The 20,934-nt window shown below is 43.6% G+C and overlaps 1 protein-coding gene across 1 annotated transcript in view; it reads left to right on the forward strand.

The window, feature by feature from the left end:
* The window catches only part of RORA (RAR related orphan receptor A), a 731,081-nt gene that overhangs the window by 489,265 nt on the left and 220,882 nt on the right, over positions 1 to 20,934 (forward strand). The gene's annotated exons all lie outside the window — the stretch shown is intronic.

Raw genomic sequence — 20,934 nt, forward strand, 5'->3', positions numbered from 1 at the left:
CCCTGCATCCACAGGCGGACTCTCAACCACTGCGCCACCAGGGAAGCCCCTTACTGTTTTTATTTTTTGTTTTCTTCTTTAGGCACATCCCCTCTCTCTTGCATCTCTCCCTCCACAGTTTTAGAATCCTCTTCCACCAGAAACACTCAATGTTTTCAGACTGAATCATACTTTCTGGGAAGGAAAGCACCCAAACAACTAAGTGGTTGCTCGTTCTGAAAACATGCATGTTTAAAGAGAAAGTTTAAAAAAAAATTTTTTTTAAAGAAATATTTAGAGTTAGCCACGTTTAGACCAAAGGAATGAATTTCTATTGGTGAAATTCAGTGTACTATCTGGAGGTTTGAGGTATGGCCCGTTTCCTGACACAGTTCAAATGACCGTATTCACCATCGCTGATATCTGTTCGCCCCATACAGCCCATCAGCGTTCTCAAGTCTCTTGAGGTAAAAATGATGGACTCCTTCACTCTTTGCTTTACCACTTGCTACTGTTTAGCCCTAATATATGCCAGATTATTGTCAAGAAGCAACATAAATACTGCACTTTCTGTAGAAAAAGCATTCCTTTCCTACATAAAGTAGCTAACTTCTGAGACACAACAATTCAGACTGTAATACACCTTTCAATTTATTCTAAATAATACTATACAGCAGTTAGAAAGAATGATGCAAACATAGATATATCAACTTGGAAACCAATCCATGATATATTATTAAGTAAAACAAAATAATCACAAAACAGGGCTTCCCTGGTGGCGCAGTGGTTGAGAATCCGCCTGCCGATGCAGGGGACACGGGTTCGTACCTTGGTCTGGGAGGATCCCGGAGCAGCTGAGCCCGTGAACCGTGGCCGCAGATTCTGTGCTTCCAGAGCCTGTGCTCCGCGAGCCTGTGCTCCGCAGCGGGAGAGGCCACAGCAGTGAGAGGCCCGCGTAGCAAAAAGTAAAAATAAAAGAAATAATAATAATCACAAAACAATATGCAAAGAAAAATACAAGTGAACACACACATACATATATGTATACATATATATATTTAAGCCTATATTTAAAGCCTATAAAGTAGCCTAGAAAGTTTTATATTAAAAACTTTTACCTTAGAAGAGACAAGAGGAGTTAGGGAATGTGGGAAGAAGTGAATGGGGTCTTTTGATTTTTTTATTCTACATCTGACTGTATTTTTTAGCATTTACAGCCAGCATGTATTACCTCTATGTTTTAAAGAAAGAATGATTGAAATTAATTTCAAGAGAGCAGCAAAGGAACACAGGCCATGAAAGGTTAAGGCCATTGGACCAAATGCAGTTATTCAGGGTGAGGAGAATGGCATTTCCTATGTGCTTGATAATCCTAAAGTTTCCAGCTGGTAATGATCATCTCCTGGGGTCCTGTACACACGCATGAAATGAGAGAGGAAAGCCATCTTCCTTTATAGTGCAGAGGGCCTTCTAGCATCTCCTACTTCAGGCCCTCTCCTGTGGTCAGCTGAAGGAAGATAAGATGCTAGGGGCCTCCTATGGAACTGCTGACTATTTTTAAATGGTATCAAGGTCTGCTCTTTAAAAATTGCTTCCCACACGCTAGCTTTTTACTCTTGTTTGTGGCTTTATTTTAGCACGACAAGAGATAAGCGTAAAGAGTGACAGGTCACAACAAGGGCCACTTTGATTCAGGGCTGTTACTACCCCAAGAGATGGAACCAGCAAAGAGGGACTCTAGCAATTTTTTTAATGTTGAAGCTACATCTTTTGTCAGCAGCTAGCCTTAAAGCAGAGAGATGAAATATCAGATGGAGAATATTACATTATTAGCCCTACTCCTGACTATATAAAGCACAGTTTGGATTAAGTGCATAATGAGAGGAACAAGTAAACAAGTGACTGCGTTGTTATAACAGTCCAGCTGGGATGGATTCAATACCATTTGTTGTCACAGTAAGACAAACCTACTCAAGGTACTGTAGACGGGGCTCCTATCAAAACGATTCCCTGCACGTGACTAAAGTTCCCATTCGCTGTTGTCTTAAAATGTGTTCATGGGCTTCCCTGGTGGCGCAGTGGTTGAGAGTCCGCCTGCCGATGCAGGGGACATGGGTTCGTGCCCCGGTCCGGGAAGATCCCACATGCCGCAGAGCGGCTGGGCCCGTGAGCCATGGCCGCTGAGCCTGCGCGTCCGGAGCCTGTGCTCCGCAACGGGAGAGGCCACAACAGTGAGAGGCCCGCGTACCACCAAAAAAAAAAAAAAAAAAAAAAAAAAAAATGTGTTCATATACCTCATGAGAGCTTTGTATTACGTATTACGTATAACATGGTGAGTCTGCTACTGTTGAATTTTAACAGTGAAGAAAACAGAGGCTCAGATAAGTAAATGGGTTTGTCCAAGGTTACTATAGTGAGTGATTAATGTAGGACTTGCACCCAAGACTCCTGACTCTACTCTCTCCATCTTTCCTCATACGGAGTTTTCTTTCGGTTCAGGACTCATCCCCAGAAGACCTTGTTAAAATATATTTTGTTAGAGGTTGGAATAAGGAAAGCGACCGAGAGATTGAGCCTTTCCAGTTAATGTGTTGGCATTAACTGAAATGCTCTTCATTGGCATTTGTGGGGTTCCTTAGTGATGAAGTTTTGATGAAGCGGGAGGCGTCCAGTGTATGGGATGGAGTGGAGGATCTGGGAGGGAAGCCAAAGTGGGAAACTGCAACCTAAAGAGGGGGACACCAAAAAATATAGGAGGTAAAGATCAGCGCCAGCTTCAGCTCTTCCTATGGGCTTCCAGCTCCTGTTGCTAATACTAATTAAACATAGAATAGATACCCCACCAAAGAAAGTGGTAAATATCCCATCTATGGAAACTAGACTATCACTTTGTATTCAAATGGGATAATTTAAGAGGAGACCCCTGCCAGATGAGATGAATAATATTTTATGTTTATATAGCAACTTCATCATTTCATAATTTTTTTCATGTGCGCCTCTCTTATGGTACTTTTCACACTCTGACTTGCAATTTAATTATATGTAAGTATGACTTGCTCCCCCTCAATCACTCGCTAAGCTTTTTGAGGGCAGGATCTGTGCCTGCCTCATTTTTAGGTATTGAGAAATGACTAGCACTCAGCATGTACTTGTTGAATTAATGAGCGGAGCAAGGATGTCAACACAGATCTTTTTTTTTTTTTTTTTTTTTTTTCGGTACGCGGGCCTCTCACCGCCGTGCCCTCTCCCGTTGCAGAGCACAGGCTCCGGACGTGCAGGCTCAGTGGCCATGGCTCACGGGCCTAGCCGCTCCCCGGCATGTGAGATCTTCCCGGACCGGGGCACGAACCCGTGTCCCCTGCATCGGGAGGCAGACTCTCAATCACTGCGCCACCAGGGAAGCCCAAAACAGATCTTTTTAACTCTCTTTAGTGTATGACGGTTGTACGTGCATGTGCACTGTACTTATAAAATACTAAAAAGTGGGAGACTCATCTATTCTTCATTTTTAATCTGCTTGTTCAACTTTATAAGTGAATTGTGTGTCTTTATAGGAGTTTTGTACGAGAAGAATGTTGATTTATTGCGTAGTGATATTTTAAAATCATACAGACAAACATATGTTTGTCTGTATTAAGAAACTATAACTTGCTGCTCAACCAAATATATAATCACATAGGAAGCATCATAGTCCCCACACAAGCAGAGACAATATAATCCCTATTCCATATTGCCTAGATCCCAGGACAGTGAGCATATTGGAGATCATTAATCAGTACTAATGAATGGTAAGAGAACATCTGTCTCTCAGTTATGGATTCGGGTTAAAAAAAAATAGAAAACAGAAACAAAGGAAGCATCTTCATATCATGTTAAATTCTACATAAAGAATAATCACCCAGATGGGAAGTAGAAGTAAGATTTTAGTTGCAATAGCATGCAAGAAAAAATGGAAAAATTCCTTTGGCGTGCATTCTCTTGATACAGAGGAAAAACACTGGGCTCAGTGTTCCACAGACCTTGGTTTCCTGATCTCTGGTTAAAGGCAGGAGGCAGCCTGTTGTGAGCGAGCAGAGCTTTCCAACCCGTTTACTGTGTATTTGGAGGGAGGAGGGGAAGCCAGGCCCAAGAGGACATTCAAAGAGGGGACAGATACCTTCCGGGTGCTGTGAGTGTCAGGAACCCTGTGAGCCTCTCCTAGGGTTTCACTTGGCAGCCAGGCGCCCCATTGAAACCACTCCCTGGGGATCTCATGGGATCTGAGATCCTGCTCCTTCTCTTACTGGGTGGGATGAGAACACTGGCCGGTTCATGTGAGGACAGGGACAGATTCTTTTCGTTTGCATGCCTTAAAAAAAAAAAAAAAAAAAAATCCCCGAACAACCTATTCCAGGCCTTTTTCCTTCGCAGCGTGGGTCCAAGCTGCCTTTTCCTTTCCATCTTTCTTCCCAAGTATCCCTGCACACCTGAAACATGGAGCTGTCTGCAGTCTTTCCCTGCTCTGTTTTGCTCCTGAACTATTCTAGTTGACAGCTTGGAGCTTCAGTTCATAAGGGATCATCTGTCAAGGGCAAGGAATGTGAGGCTCTTCGTTTGGACGGGATTTGGGCAGAGTCTGTCTGAATCCTTGCTTTTGTCTGGAAACGTTAAGAACGATTATAGCTCTATGTGCCCAGTAGCCTAGGAGTGGAGGTACATCCAAGCAGGGGTCTGTTAGCTAAGGAAGGTATGCTGGGAATTCAGTGGGTTTGCAACCGTCGGGATTCCAAGCCATAGTAAAGGCTCAAGGAGCACAGGGAAGCAATTACAAGGAAGGGACAGAACGGAGGCGCAAGTATTGTTGCGCTTGGGGCTATTCCTGCCAAAAAATTTAAAAAAGCAATGGGCTGAGTTCAGCTGAGTAGGGGAGTTAGCTGAGGGCAGAAATATTTCTTTCTGGTTGTGGACATGTAATCGTGAGGCTTGCTGGGGAGGAAAAGCGGCCGACCTGCGCCGGCTGCTGTTTGTGAGGCATTCACTGGAGTTTGCGATCCAAACTATTGTGAATGTGAAAGTTATTACTGCTCAAAAAACACTTTATATCAGGGTTAATTATAAGGAGATTCTGGAGTATAATTAGTGTTCTTTCTATGGAGGATTAAGGGGCTCTCCTAAATGGCCTTTTTGATTGCCTTCTTCCCTTTTTTAATTTCCTCCTTGTCCTTTTTGATTATCTACCCCACGACCCTCAGGGCTCCTCAATGTAATACAATTAAAATAACATTTTTGTGTTAGAGGGTTTTATTTTATGAGCTATTAACCCCCTGCTTGCCTGCAGTCTGGTGGCGTCTGCCGCGTACCCGCCAGCCCCAGACACCTGGCGCGTCTGCGGCCCCGCAGGAGGGAGGTAAGGCTGGGGACCAACTTCGCTGGGTCTTTCAAGACCTCACTGGATGCTGACTTTCAGGCGGGAATGGAAGGCAAAGGGAACCCTTCTGGCTCATCTGGCCTTAATGCAAGTCTGCAGCTGAGTAATATGACTGTGTCCAGAGTCTGTTCCACTCTGCACTGTGGCAGATTGCCTTGCACACAGTAGGTGCTCTAAACTGGCCGTGGATGACCAGTGTTGAGAACCATTTGCCTTCTTTATTTATGCACTGGTGCCACAACCAGGGACTTAGACCTTTCAGCTTCTCTTTCCTTTTGGTCCTGAACTCATTCATTTGTTGGCCTTGCCAGCTAGGCCTCTTATTAACCTTTATTTCCCTCATTCTGAGCCTGAAGGAGGATTCTAGCTAGTACATGCATGTCAGATGAAGGCGACTCTGAGAAGCAGTATAAAGAAAAAATGTATAATTTTGGAATCAGATAAACCTGGAGTCCTGCACGAACCCCACCCCTGTGTGACCTTGTCTGAGTTATTTAAATTCTCTGAAACTCATTTTAATCATAGGTAGAAGGAAGGGGTCATTATATCCACATCCGAGGGTTGTTGTGATTACTAATCAAGTGCACAAAACATTTAGCCCAGTGCCTAGCTTATGTGGCCATTCAATAAATATTGAACAACCCACCATCACCACCCTCACCTTCTGCCTTTCTTACCATTCATATTTGACCAGAACTTCTACAGTTCTGCCTGAAGACTGCTCTATAGAACCTCCCTCCACTACACTTATAAATACCCAGTAGTGGAGGACATTTCTATTCAGTTTATTTGAGGGACATAACCTTTTATGACATTCCATGGACTTTCCCAAACCACCATGGAACCAATACTTGAGTGACTAAACTCTGTGAAGAGACACAAGTCAAGATGGTCTCTTGTCAAGAAATTTCCACAGGAGACAGTCAGGAACGTGGGGACCATGAGTTAACAATGCAAGAGTTAAATAAGAATCGGGCACAATTGGAGCTTCCCTGGTGGCGCAGTGGTTAAGAATCCACCTGCCAATGCAGGGGACACGGGTTCGAGCCCTGGTCCACATGCCGCAGAGCAACTAATCCCGTGCGCCACAACGACTGAGCATGCACCCTAGAGCCCGCGAGCCACAACTCCTGAGCCTGCACGCCACAACTACTGAAGCCCACGTGCCTAGAGCCCGTGCTCCACAAGAGAAGCCACCGCAATGAGAAGCCTGCGCACTGCAAGGAAGAGTAGGCCCTGCTCGCTGCAACTAGAGAAAGCCCGTGTGCAGCCACGAAGACCCAACTCAGCCAAAAATAAATTTAAAAATAAATAAACTTATAAGAAAAAAAAAAAAAGAATTGGGCACAATAGTCTATATCTCTAAGTAAAACATGACTAATTGTCGAGTAAATAGCCCAGGAAATAAGAGTATAGACGATGAAAGAGGGGAAAGACCATGTCAGAGCAGGAGAAGGAAGACTTTTGTGCTGGTGGTGTTGCTTTAAGATGAATCGTTGAGGGAGGAGTACGGGGGAGGGGGGAGAAAGTGTTGAAATGCCTGAACTCATAAGATAATTTAAAATGCCCATTCCAATTTTTAATATAGCACTTTTTTTTTTTTGGAGGGGGGTACGCGGGCCTCTCACTGTTGTGGCCTCTCCCGTTGCGGGGCACAGCCTCCGGATGCGCAGGCTCAGCGGCCACGGCTCACGGGCCCAGCCGCTCCGCGGCATGTGGGATCCTCCCGGACCGAGGCACGAACTCACATCCCCTGCATCGGCAGGCGGATTCTCAACCGCTGCGCCACCAGGGAAGCCCAGTATAGCACTTTTGAATATACTAAGTTAGACTGAAATCAAGTCAATTTTATAATCACTAATCAAGAAGACCTTTTCTCCCTGCAAAATGTGCTTCTCTGTGTTTGATAAAACCTGTATGCATATGCTTTACAACTCACAGATTAATAGTTGTTTAACTTCAGAAGCAGCACCTAGACAGGTAGAACTATCCAAATACAAGTAGGTGAAGCTCCTGACAGCTGCCATCATGAAGGGACCAGTGTGGGGAGGAGGGAGACAGGACCTGGATGCTTCTCTCTGGGAGGGCTGTACAGTGTTCATGGGAAAGTGATGGAGCCCTCATGCATTCAATCAACCCACACCAGCCTTGATTAAACATCTGCTGTAGCTCATATATGCTACCAGGTGCTGACACCTTGAAAGTGAGGAGGACACAGCCCATGATCTTGAGGAACTCACCTTCCAGAGATACAAGTGCTCAGATGTGGGAGCCTCCTACTAACCCAGCCACAAAGTCAGGGAGGGGTCACAAAGAAGATGAGGCCAGTATTCCAGAAAGCCCCCAAGACTAGGTAGGGCCCAACGTAAGAGTCCTAGGGTCAAACAATAGAGTGAACCCAGTAAGCAAAGGTCTTCTCTACCACCTCCTAACACATTACATCAACTCTCTGTGCTTCGTTTTCCTCATCTATGAAATAGGGATAATAATCGTGATAGTCTCACATGATTATCACGAAGAAAATATGAGAAAATGCTTGTAAAGTGCTTGGAATGATACCTGACACACTGGAATCCTCAATGAACATTACCTGTAATAATAAAAATCACCATCTTTGTTATTGTTATTACGTGATCTAGTAGGGTAATTGTATTTATTTTTTAAGAATTTAGACCTCTATTTCCCAAGAGGCTTTGAGGTGGCTTGTAATAATAGAGACGGTACACAAGATACAAATTCAGTGAGTAAATCAGGGTGGAAAGAAAACACGGGTAAAATAATAAAATGAAGCCAGAGGTAAAGTATACAAATTGCATGTTTTCAGATCTTGCTAAGCTTTGAGAGAATTAACACCTTTACCTAAGTACCTAGTCTCTCTAACACAAGGTCAAGGGCTCCAGAGTTAGTTGGGCTACACAGATAGAACCACCTGGTCTCTAGTGTGGCTGAGGAGAGCCCTACACATCTGCACATACTGCAAACTGTTGCCTTCCTCTCACCCTCCTTGAGGACTGAGAGCTTGCCTTGGTCCTTCTTGTAGCCCCCAGTCGTCAAGCACAGGATCTTGCACATAGTAAGCCCTCGATAAATACTTCTTGTTATTTGAATGGACGCATGCATGCATGCATGCATGCATGGGTGGTGCTGAAGATAGTCCTGCCTTGAGCCTGATAACCTCTCAGGAGATTATACCGAATTTGTTTGGGGTGTGAAAATCTCCAGGAAGAATTATTTGTTTATAATCTGCCATCTGTTTTATTTAGGGAGATTCAAATCATTTCAAGTCATTTTCCAGATTGTTTCATTGAGAAAGTGCTTAACCAATCCAAACCTACCTTCTTTTCCTTTGCTTTTCCCTCCTCCTGACTTTCCCAAGAAAATGGCCATTTGTGTGTGTGTGTGTGTAAATGGTTCGAGAGGGGCATATTTATCTATGTCTATCAGTTTTGAGGTAACAAATGGTCTTTTTCTCTCCTTTCAGCCAGTCTTTCAACCTCTTTACTCATCTAAACCAAGGGTAGCTGCTATTGCTGAAATAAAAGTCCTCGTATTAGGCCATTTATAGCTGCATAACTGTTAGGTTTTTAATAAAATTTAGCCTTGGCACTTGGCTCCCTTCCTTAGATAAGGAGATGTGTATCCTAAGTAAACTTTTATGTTTTCTTATTTTATGATTACCGAAAAAAGTGAAAGTCTTTTATCTCCACACCCTTAAGGTTCTCAGCAGCCTGAGGACAGAAACCCCAGAGAATCCAGCGTCTCTGTCCAACTAGTCTTGTTCCATCTTTGCAAAGAGTAGGTGAGACAAACTCAATAGTCTGTAAATATGTTCACAAGCAGAATTCCTGTGGCTTCCTGTCTCACTGGACCCTGATCACCTCTCTGAAAATGTTCTCGTTGTTCGTGAGACATGGAGAGAGAAGGGTGAGGAATGGGAAGGAGGACTCCGGGGTCTGACGTTGGACATCACTGATGCAGAGCAAGAAGGTTTGCATCCTCCGAGGGTGTGGTCCTCCTTTCCCATATTCTTCTGGGATGACTGCAGGACACTGCCCAGGAATGACCAGAGTCCAGCCTTGCTTGAGGGATCTGGCATGTAGACAGTCCAGGCCAACAGGGAAAGTCCAGGGAGTCAGAGTCCAGGGAAGTCAGCTGAACCACAGAGGAGCAAGTCTAGGTGATACCCTAGGTGGGCAGGGCCCAGAGTCCAGGAGGTCAGACAGGTGACAAGAGCAGTAAAAGTGAGCCACAAACTCTGATTCTTCAGAAGGAAGCTTTCTTCTGGTGTCGTCAGCCTCTAGCATGTGGGTACCCAGGTCCCTTCAAGGTTAATCAGAGTCAGGAGTTCAGAGAACTGCAGGTGAGTCCTCTATAGGAATAAGGCAGGGCAGAAACACTCATTTTATTTGTGTATATGTAAAGATAAGGGTTCTAAGAAATAATGTAGTGGGGGCAGGAGGGAGCTACCACTTTAGCTGTACTTCAGTTTGGTAGTCATCTCTGTGATTTCATTCCCACTTAGTTTGCTAACTGCAGCATAAGCTCACTTCTTTAATGACATGTAGATAATGTCATGCACTTATGTTAATGATATACATTATGTTGATAACACGTAGAAATTTTCTTGGAATTCAGGACTCAAGAAATTAACCAGTATTTGGCAAACTGAAAGGGAAGAGAATGGAGTCAATGGTAAACAGTGATAACATGGGCTATTGTTATTTCTTTGATAGGCTTTCAGTGGAAAAGGTGTTGGTATAATGTAGCCAGTTGTAATCATGTAGACTTTGGCTGGGCTAAAGCCATAACAAAATGATTTGCTAAACAAACGAATATAGGTATATAGTTCGTTTAAACAACTGATGTGTTTCTAAAGAGCTGGTTGTACACGTTCTATGGTGAATTCTTCTGTAAAATAAATCGCCAGCCTCTAAGGAATGACCCCCAAAGAGTGAAGCTCTGTTGGAGTGTCAGGCGCTTCTCACAGAGATGTCCCTTTGCCGAAATCATCTTTGCTCAAACTGCAAAGGATTTTGTCTTTTGTTTTAATCAAGAAGACTTATCCTGATTCATCTGTAATAGATGTGTTTCACATATAACTGTTTCCTGTGTCGGATTTGTTTAAATACCCTTGTATATAGATAGTGTAAATAAGATTTCCAGCAATTATTTTTTCCTACTGGAAGAGCACTTAAGAAATAGTTATTTACCAAGTTCTTCGAAGATACCCAGATCTGTCTTCCCCATGGCACATCTTACTATGAATTGCACGTAGTGGTACTCAACAAATCTGGTTTGTATGAGTAAATAAATATTACTTAAATAGTGTGCGTCAGAATATGTAAATAAGAGTATTATTGCAACGGAAGCAGCACCTTGCTCTCCTCTGAGAGGTACTTGGCTATTGTGGTTTCAGTTTCCTCTTATCTGTTTGTGAATCGGAACTTACACCAGGCAAGTTTATTTGTCTCGCTCTTGAGACTGTATATAAAATAACAAAACAGTATTTTGATCATTCAAAATTTTTGTTCATTTGGACTGTCCACTCCCCGGCGATCAGTCCATCTTTTTTTTTTTTTAACATCTTTATTGGAGTAAAGTTGCTTTACAATGTTGTGTTAGTTTCTGCTGTATAAGAAAGTGAATCATTCATACATATACATATGTCCCCATATCTCTTCCCTCTTGCATCTCCCTCCCTCCCACCCCTCTAGGTGGTCACAAAGCACCGAGCTGATCTCCCTGTGCTATGCGGCTGCTTCCCACTAGCTATCTATTTTACATTTGGTAGTATATATAAGTCCATGTCAGTCTTTCCCTTCGTCCAGCTTACCCTTCCCCCTCCCCGTGTCTTCAAGTCCATTCTCTATGTCCAATCAGTCCATCTTAATGGGGTTATTTCTGTGTACAGGCTGATCTCTCTGAGACACGGAGTCAAAGAACCCGTGGCCTCTTTTTCTCTCTTCTGCCCCTGACTCATTCCGTGACCTTCAAAACGAATGCAGTGCTACCCCAGGAAAGGTGGCTGTATTGATTGCAGTTGAGAACGGAGGCTTCTGCGTTTCTCTGGTTGTTTGATTGATGATGTGGGATGCAAGGAAAGAAAGCAGCGTCGGGGGAGACTCTCGGGGGTGGGGGCGGGAGGTAGTGAGTTCTCGAGAACCACAAAGTTCTCCCGGCTGAACTGAGAGCCAGCAGGGGGTTTTGGTTAAATTGTGTTTGAAAGCCTTAGCATCCCCCAGACGAAATATGGCAAATTCAGACGTGAGGAACACTGTCAGAAGTCATACCCACAAACTCTGGGAAATTACAGCTGACAGTTATTAGTCATTCTTACGGGCAATAGAGAGTGTTGTTTTTTAAAAAAATTCAAATCTGATGCTGTGAGTAAAGAGATGTTCTTTCCTGGACCGGATAATAATATTTCCAGGATCGATTCAAGAAATTAATAGGAAACCTTGCTCTGGGCTGCCAGTAAGCTTCCTTTCTTGTCAAGTTCAGCCGGCACACAGGTGTCTTAAGTTCGTGGGGAACCATTAATACTTAGAATCCCAAAGCGCTCGCTTATTTAGGCAAAAGTGCAGGCACTAAAGGGGGAGTGTTAAATCTGTTACTGAGAAAGGTGATGGGACCCATTCAGATATTTTTGACTTTTTTTTTTTATTTTTGATTTTTCAACTGCTGACTTAGATCCTGTTGGTTATCTTCTGCACCTCTCTGTTCACTTTAAACTTTGCAACCCAGCTAGGACTCTTGTTTGCCATCTAGCTCTAGGGGAGGGGGATTTGGGCCGCTGTTATGGTGGGAAGGACATGGGTGTGAGATGCTGTTCCCGTGTCCCAGAGAGGCACCGAGGCAAGGTCATTGTCTAAGATTCACAGTAGCACACAGCAGTAGAGGGACGAATTCTAGGTTCCTGCCTCTTGGTTAGCCCATAGCCCTCCCTTCAAAATGCTGCCTCTGTCCACTTTTTTGAACAGAAACCGGGAGAAGAAAAATAAAGGTGGGTGGGAGGTTTGTAGACCAAACGGCTCTCCAGCAAGGCAGTCTATCCTGCATTAGATAACAGAGCTATGCCCCATATATTCCAAGCCATCTCTCTGCTCCTTCCTAAGCATATGACACATCTATTTGACCTGTGAACATCCACCCCACCCCCAAATCAATTCTTCCAGTACCCAAGCACCTCCTCCAATCCTTGAAGCAGGAGTCTGCAAGGTGAATTTCCTAACAAGCTGACTTTTCAAAGGTTTTTCAGCTCTCGAAAACATGAAAACCGTGTTTAAAAATTTAAGGGTCTGATATGTACCAGTTCTGTGGCGCAGCAGCAGGACGTAGCTCTTTGCAGTGCCACGATTCCCCAAACCCCAACTCTTTAAATTAAGATGTTTATGACAGCTGCTTGGGCTTAATGGAATGTACGTAGGATTGGCCATTAATTATTGCTCTCGGGTTTTTGCACTTTTTCCCTGTGTTTTACCGCAAAAGGCGGTATTGTTGTGTACACTATTTTTAGTGCTTTTTAAAGAAACCCTCTTTATTTGGGGTTGGATTTTTTTTTTAACCTTTATTGTAAAAATTTCTGAACGTACTCAAGAGTTGAAAAACAATGCAGCTCTCCAAAAGACCCATCATGCAACTTCAATAACCATCAACGTGGTATCAGAGTTGTTTTATCTACTCCCCCACCCCAAAAACGCACATATACTTTTAAATTTTGCTGGAGCACCTTAATGAAAATCCCAGACATCATGTCATTTCACTAATAAATATTTCAAGGTAGACATTCCTTTTAAGTTGTATATGTCCATAAAGCCATTATCAAAATGAAAGAAAATTAATAATTCCTTAATGTTGTATAATTTTGAGTCCATTTTCAAGTTTACAGAGAGCCAAACAAGGAAGAAAAGCAGTGAATCATAACTGAGTGTTTGCATGATGTCTTTTAGCAGCTTTAATTTTGTTAACCCTCGTCTAAAAGTGCCACACACACATACACACATGTACATACAAACACACACATACACACATAGAAACATACACTCACACACAGATGATCATTTTTTTTTAAAGCTCAAGAAGGGTCAGCCCTTGAACTCTGACCTCCACACTTCACTTTCAGAAGGGATCCAGAGCCTGTACTAAACAGAAACTTTGCCTTGGTAATGACACAGTGTCCTGTATCTATTGTGGAAATTCCTCAGCTTTGTGACAGAACTTATTATTTTATTGTGGTAAATATTTGTACAGTTCCTTTTGATGTTCATCAGTGAAAGGCACACAGTCTTGGTGTGCCTTTGAGAGATCCCTTTTCCACATATTAATGACTTCATCTGCTTTCTGCCAAGTTCTGTGCTTTGGGTTAGAAGGAGGTCAAGATGTAGATGTTTAGATGAATTTCCTGCAACCCGAACTTTGTGTATTAAGTTCTCACTATTCCACTCCGGCTCTAGTTATCTTTTTAAAATTGATTTGCAACATGGTGACAATTTTGACAGGAAAGTCAAACTTAGCAAACCACCACTATTCATCTGCATGTGCTTAAATCCGAGACTTGCATTCATATCTAGCCAGAAAACCCTCTTCTAAAGTGGTTTTTCCTATTCAATTTGTAAATCTAACTTTTTTTCATTGACTGGACTAGATTTTATAAGTGGGGGTCCCCTTTTTCTAGGTGAACGTCTTTACTTCTCTGCTGTCACATTCACCTTGAATTCCACAGCAGGAGAAAGACATTTAGAAAGTTGGCATGTAGAGCGGCTGCATCTGAACGTAGCATCAGGGACGAGGTGAGAAACTTGAGCATTCTAGAAAGATTCTTCCACTGGTGACTGATGGATGACCAGAAGGATAAATATCTTTCCAGTAATGTTCAGACCACCATTTATTTCTGCCTGTATGTCGGACTAATTTTTATTATGCCAACTCTGCCCTGTTGACCTGCCTTCACTGATAGGAAGGTCCCAGCTAGAGAACATCAAATACTAGAATGAAAATGCAACATTTTGATCAATTATCCAAAGTTTTCCTCCGTGAAATCCAACTAATCGGGAAGCTGGTCACATTTGGAGGCTTCATCTAGATCAGGGGTCCCCAACCCCCGGGGAACCGGGCCGCACAGCAGGAGGTGAGCGGAGGGCAAGCACGAAGGAAGCTTCATCCGCGGCCCCGCATCGCTCGCATTACTGCCTGACCCATCCCCGCCGACTCCCCAGTCCCTGGAAAAAAATGTCTTCCACGAAACCGGTCCCTGGTGCCAAAAAGGTTGGGGACCGCTGATCTAGATAATTGATTCAGTGTCTAGCACGTAATAGGAGCTTTAATAAAAATATGTTAATTAAGTAATTGATGAGATCCAAAGATGCCAATTTAGGAGTGATGAGAGAACGTAATGCAGGACAAGGGTTTTATAACTTACCTGCCAAGAGAGGAAGATTGTACCTGTATTTCCACCCACCTTGCCTTCCAACTTCCAGTGTCATGGGAAGATCTTATTAACATGCTTTAGGTGTTACAAACCACATCCCCACTTCAAGTCTGTGCTGATCAGGCCATATATGAAGCACTGATTCTGGGCATGACACTTTAAAGGAAGGAGGAAAGGGCCCTGATATTTGCTCCTATTTTGTGCAAGGTACTGTGCTGGGGTCTGTACATTCCCTCATTTATTCACAGTGACAAGCGCATGGGTGGGTGTCTTAGCCCCATATTACAGATGTGGCTCAGAGATGAGAATTGCCTGGCTAGTAAATGGTGTTGCCGAAATTCAAACCCAAGTTTGCATGCTTTTTTCCTTGTGCCAGTACAATAGACTGCATCCTTTAGGTTAGGGACTGCAAGTACCTTCAGAAGAGTGGGAAGAAGATGGTACTGAGGCAGTATTGCAATGAGGGAAGATTCACAAGGAACATAGTGGTTCATAGACGCCTGCTCCTCTGTAATTGTCTGTGGCCCATTTCCTTCCCTGGTAAGAACAACGTTAAGTGGGCTTCATCTAGGACTGTGCTTCTCAAAGTTTCATCCATGGACTAGAAGTTGTGGTATCACCTACAAACTCGTAAGAAGTATAGAGTTTCAGGGCCCAGTCCAGAACTACTGAATCAGAATCAGCATTTTTAACAAGATCTCCAGGCAATTCGTATGCACATTAAACTTTAAACTTTGAGAAGCACCGGCCTAGAGGCTTGTGGGAAATGATAATTAAATATGCTGACTGAATAGTTCTAGTGTAGCGTAAGATCATTTCTGAGTAAAGGCAATTCTCCTGCATTAGGCTGAGAGGGAGAATCATAATTTTTTTATTAAAAAAGAAGTATAACAGAATTTCTTCCAACAGTGAATCTCCAGATTGGTGGCTTGAACTAGGAAATGGGTCTTTCCCTTCTCCAACATTTAGATTGCTTTTGGACTACTAATCCTGGAGTGTGTGTGCGCCCACGCACACACACAACTAGAAAGAAACTAGCCTATGAATTTATTAGAAACTGTTGTTGGGCAGTGTTTGAAACATTAATGGAAACTCAATTGTATTTTCTCCCTTTCTAAAAATATGATTTTGGTTTTGTTGTTTTTCAACATGCAGAACAATTTGCCCAATTTGTGTGAATGCAAACCTTAAGGAATAAGTAAAATTGTGGTTTTTCTAGCTTTGTTTGCTCGGGCTGCCTCTACTCTCCTTAGACAATCTCCAAGTTAGCCCCCTTCAGTCGGTCGTGAGACACCATGTGAAGGTCTTTGGAAAAACAGAGTTTACCACCCACCTGTTGCCAGGAGGCTTTTCAAGGAAGTTAGCAAAGGAACAAGATGTTTTGCAGTTGAACGTGCCACATCACCTTGTTGATACGAGGTTCTCAGTATTTGGTGTTTTCAGACCTTCATCACAACTGAAATTCTTTTTGCCCCAGATTTGTGCCTTTCCTCTTCACTGTGTCCTTGTACATTGGATTCCTGCTCCTTGTAGGTCTTCTTGTAGAAATGATTATACACTGGAGGCATAGCTGAGGCATTGCATCACAGAGCCTACTAGAGAAGGGAGGGGGTGTGTTGCATAGCTGTTGAAGCTGATCCTGTCTTGCAAGAAAGAGCTAGAATTAGAGTCTTGCAAGGCTAATACTTTCCAACAGCATAGTCAATCAAGCCAGCTGCCAGAGGTGGCCTGTGAAATGAAAAACTCAGTTGACGGGAAAGCCACATGACGTGCATGCTAGCCCCACCCTTGCCTCTAAGTTGTTAAGAGATTTTGGTCCTATTTCTTCAACTCTCAAGGGTTGGCTGGCACTTCTGCACAAAGAGAGCTGGTACAACCTCTTCTGGCCTTGGAATTTAAGGATTCCATTATTCAGTCTACAAAATAAGGAGACCACGTTTTAAGTGCAGCAGTAGGCTCATTAGATGATCTCCTTTTCTATCTGGTCTCAGGTCCCGTCAGTATACTATCATACTGGGAAGGCAGAAGCCCATTTTGACATCCCAGGATTCCCCATAAATACAAATTTTCTGTGTGGGAAGAATAATCCTTCTTTAAACAAGAAAGAGAATTAAGAAGGTGCTAATTCAATTGCTCTTGGGTTTCTGCAGGGTCCAGTTTTGCTAAACAAGGGCACCTCACTCATTCGAGATGGTTGCAGAGCTTTATTATTCTATGAAATCTTAGGAGAGGCTCTGGGTCAATGGTCTACCAGCTGGCAGCTATTACCATATATTGTAAATCCCGTTGTAAGGTGCATGTCTGAGAAATCAGGTGCTTTCTTTAGAAAACTAAAAGGATAACAGCAGCTCCTATATACTGAGCCCTTCCTATGTGACAGGTAGTAGAATCAGGGACTGACATTAACCTCACTTTACTGACGGGGAGACTGTGGCACGGAGATGTTTGTGTACTTACCTAAGTCCACCGGTACCTGAGTGTGTTGATGAGGATTTGAACGCAGACAGGAGGGCAACATGACATCCGCTTCCCTCTTATGGGAATATCCCCAAGGGCCATCTATCACTTGGCTGGGGAGAAGAGATACTTGAGGAGAGTGGAATATATGGCGAAGTGTATTTTAAAATGTTTTTTTTTAAGTTTGGATCTTTTCGTCCTCGTTGCCGCTGTTCTGTGTCAGTTTCACAAAACTCTTCAAATATCTGTTCAGTGTTCTCTGATCACTGGGAATGCCGACCGTAGGAACCAAGAATTTTAAGTACAGAATTAAACATTCCCTTTGTCTTTTTGCCAAACTGATAAAAGGCGCCATTGGTTTTCTTAGTGGGTAAAGAGGGTTGGAGAAAGCGAGAAGCCATTTCCTTGAACCAGATGACCTCTTGAGCCTCATTGCTGTGGCCGGAGGTGACTCTCCTGCTCCTGGGTGGCCGGGCAGCCTCATAAAAGGCAGAATTCCTGGGCTCCTCTGGCGTGGATTGCTGGCTTTAGCACATTCATTTTCTTATGGAAGATGACTGTATTAATGACTATCATCTTCCTGCCTAATTTAGAACAATTTAGTGTGATTGTTTACAATTACAATTTAGTGCCAGTGAAACCCTGGCCACAGTCTGAGAAAAATAAAAGAAATGAAAAATCTGTTTGCCTTGCTGATTAATGTAACCTTAATTGTTGTATTTTTCTAGCTTAACTGGGGTTCAGATTATCCACCCTGACTGTTGAATAGGGTAGAGGTACAATATTTTGGAGCAGAGAGATTTGGGGCTTGCTAGCCTGAGAGACAGGATTTCCATCTTCAAGATATATATATATATATATATATATATATATATATATATATATATACACAGAGAGAGAGAGAGAGAGAGAAACTCCACCTTTTCTTTTTTTTTTTTTTTTTTTTTTTTTTGCGGTATGCGGGCCTCTCACTGTTGTGGCCTCTCCCGTTGCGGAGCACAGGCTCCGAACGCGCAGGCCCAGCGGCCATGGCTCACGGGCCCAGCCGCTCCGCGGCATGTGGGATCTTCCCGGACCAGGGCACAAACCCGTGTCTCCTGCATTGGCAGGCGGATTCTCAACCACTGCGCCACCAGGGAAGCCCTCCACCTTTTCTTGAATATAGAAATATGCAGGACTTCGCTGGTGGCGCAGTGGTTAAGAAACCACCTGACAATGGAGGGGACCCAGGTTCAAGCCCTGGTCCAGGAAGATCCCACATGCCGTGGAGCAACTAAGCCCGTGTGCCACAACTACCGAACCTGTGCTCTAGAGCCCGTGAGCCACAACTACTGAGCCCGCGTGCCTAGAGCCCGTGCTCCACAACAGGAGCAGCCACCGCAGTGAGAAGCGTGCGGCAACAAAGACCCAATGCAGCCATAAATAAATAAGTAAATAACCTTTAACAAAAAGAAATATGGCAACAGAAAGCCTATATTCTATCATTATACAATCACATTATACAATTGATCTGAATGACATACTATGTATATTCATCTTAAGGGAAACATCTGAATGTTTAAATATTGGAATATAATTCAGTTTTTCAAAAGTGCTAAACAGCCGTTTGTAATCCAGGTAGAACATGTAGGGAACCACTGGTGTGTCACCCCTGGAGTAAACCTTCCTCCCTAAACCAACACAAGGGTATTTTCAATATGCCCTATTTAGAGTCTGGATTCCATTTGAAAAGATCAGCCAATTTTTCTAAGGTAACAAACATCACTTCTAATATTCATAGAAGGAAAATATACTGTTGTTGACATAGATTTCATGTCTAAAAGAGAAAAATATCCATGTATTATTAGATTACCTATCACAAAATAGTTTTGTTTTACTGTTGCAGGAAAAAAAAGGGAGTTGAAACCACTGTTCCTATCATTTATAGCATCTTGAGAGTGAGCGTGTGTTCATGGAAGGCAGGGCACAGTAATGGGGAAGAAGCGTCACCTTATATTACTGCTTCTTGCTGTTGGCTTCTAATTAACCACTGCCTCAAGCTGTCCATCTTCTTGAGTACCGTAGGCAACTTTTTGACGTTTATTCATTATACATTCATTTATTTAATAAATATATATTGATTACCTACCCTACGCTGGCAGCTATGTGGGCAAAAAGAAGTTGGCGGTGAAGAGAGAAAGAAACATAGTCCCAGGCCTGCAGAAGTATGCGTTTAGAAGTAAGAGTGAGAAATGTACATTCATGACTAATTCCAGGTGAATGAAGGGATACATGTGGCCTTGAGGACATGTATTGGGAGCTGCACATAGGCCTGTCATTATGAGGCATTATAGAGGCAATGGCTCTCCGGGATCGATTTGCCTAAACTGGGCTCCAGGGGAAGAAGAGAGGCCTAGCACCATGGGGTACAAGGAGCTGTGGGATTCTAGACTCAGCACAGCACTCTCTAGCCGTGGGACTAGGTACGCAAGGAACTTCCTTTCCCATTGCCTCGGTTTCCCACCTCCAAGTGATAGAGCTGGAGGAACCATCCCTGAGGCCCCTTTCTGCTGTAGAGGCTACAGGTCCTGACTGCATATGTGCCCTGGAGTGTGGAGGGGCAATGATTGGCTGGGGCTCCTCCTGCTGGGCCTGCCCTCCCTCTTCTCTGGCCTGAGACCAGTGCAATGAGAAGAGCCTTGCTTTCCCAGGCACCACAGAGCCATCCAGAAGGTCCACATCGTGCTCTTCAGGGGGAACTTGGGCCACAACAATGAGAATATGAGTAAATATGCCAGTTAGTTCAAAGAGGAGTTTACATGCAGTTCATCAAGCGAGGGGAGGAAAGATTAAGGTATATTATGTTGTAGAATCCTACCACTGATCTTTTTGAAATAAGTTTGGGGGTGGGAAGGCCTGGAGGAAGGACTTGTGTGGTTTCTTGACAGGCTCTGGGAGGAAGCTCAGTGGTTTCTTGACAGGCTCTGGGATTCCCCCCATCCTCGTGGACTTTCAGGAACTGCTCTGAGATACTCACGTCTACCTGCTCACACACCCTTTGCTGGCTGCACTGACACCACATCAGGGCCTTTTCCCTGCATGCCCTTGTGTTGTTCAAGGTCTGTAGTGAAGCCAACTGTACAGCATGGGGTTTTACCTTATCATCAGTACTTGTTTTCAGCCTGACCCCTGGATGCCCTGTTAGGCGACAGATCTCCTGATTCACTTCCTTCTCAGAATTCTACTGCATAAACAAGCCTAAGCTGTAAGATGTAAATAATTCTAACTCTAATACCAAACAGATTTAGCCGCAGTGTTGCTGCTATACCCTGGCAACAGGGAGGGTGAAAGTGTAGGGAACGTAAAGGGCTTGGGAGGGAGGGGAAGATGTCAGAATTTCTATGGAGAGTCTGGGGAGCTGAGTGAAAGAATTTTTGTCCAAATAGTATGGAAAATTCCTTCCTGGCCCTTTATATAATAGAAGCTATTTCTAAGTGTTTCTCCCACCCACCTTGGGACACACACAGGCATAAAATGACAAAGAAGCTCAACGTCTAATGCTAAGCCACAATGGAATGCCACTTGGATGAGAAGTTGGTGACATTTTGATTTTTAAAAGAAGGTAGGTGCCTAGGAAAGCCCCAGATGGGCAGTAGATACAGATAACACAGAGGGACCCTCTGTG

The sequence above is a fragment of the Kogia breviceps genome, chromosome 3 (assembly GCF_026419965.1).
Source record: "Kogia breviceps isolate mKogBre1 chromosome 3, mKogBre1 haplotype 1, whole genome shotgun sequence".
NCBI lineage: Eukaryota > Metazoa > Chordata > Mammalia > Artiodactyla > Physeteridae > Kogia > Kogia breviceps.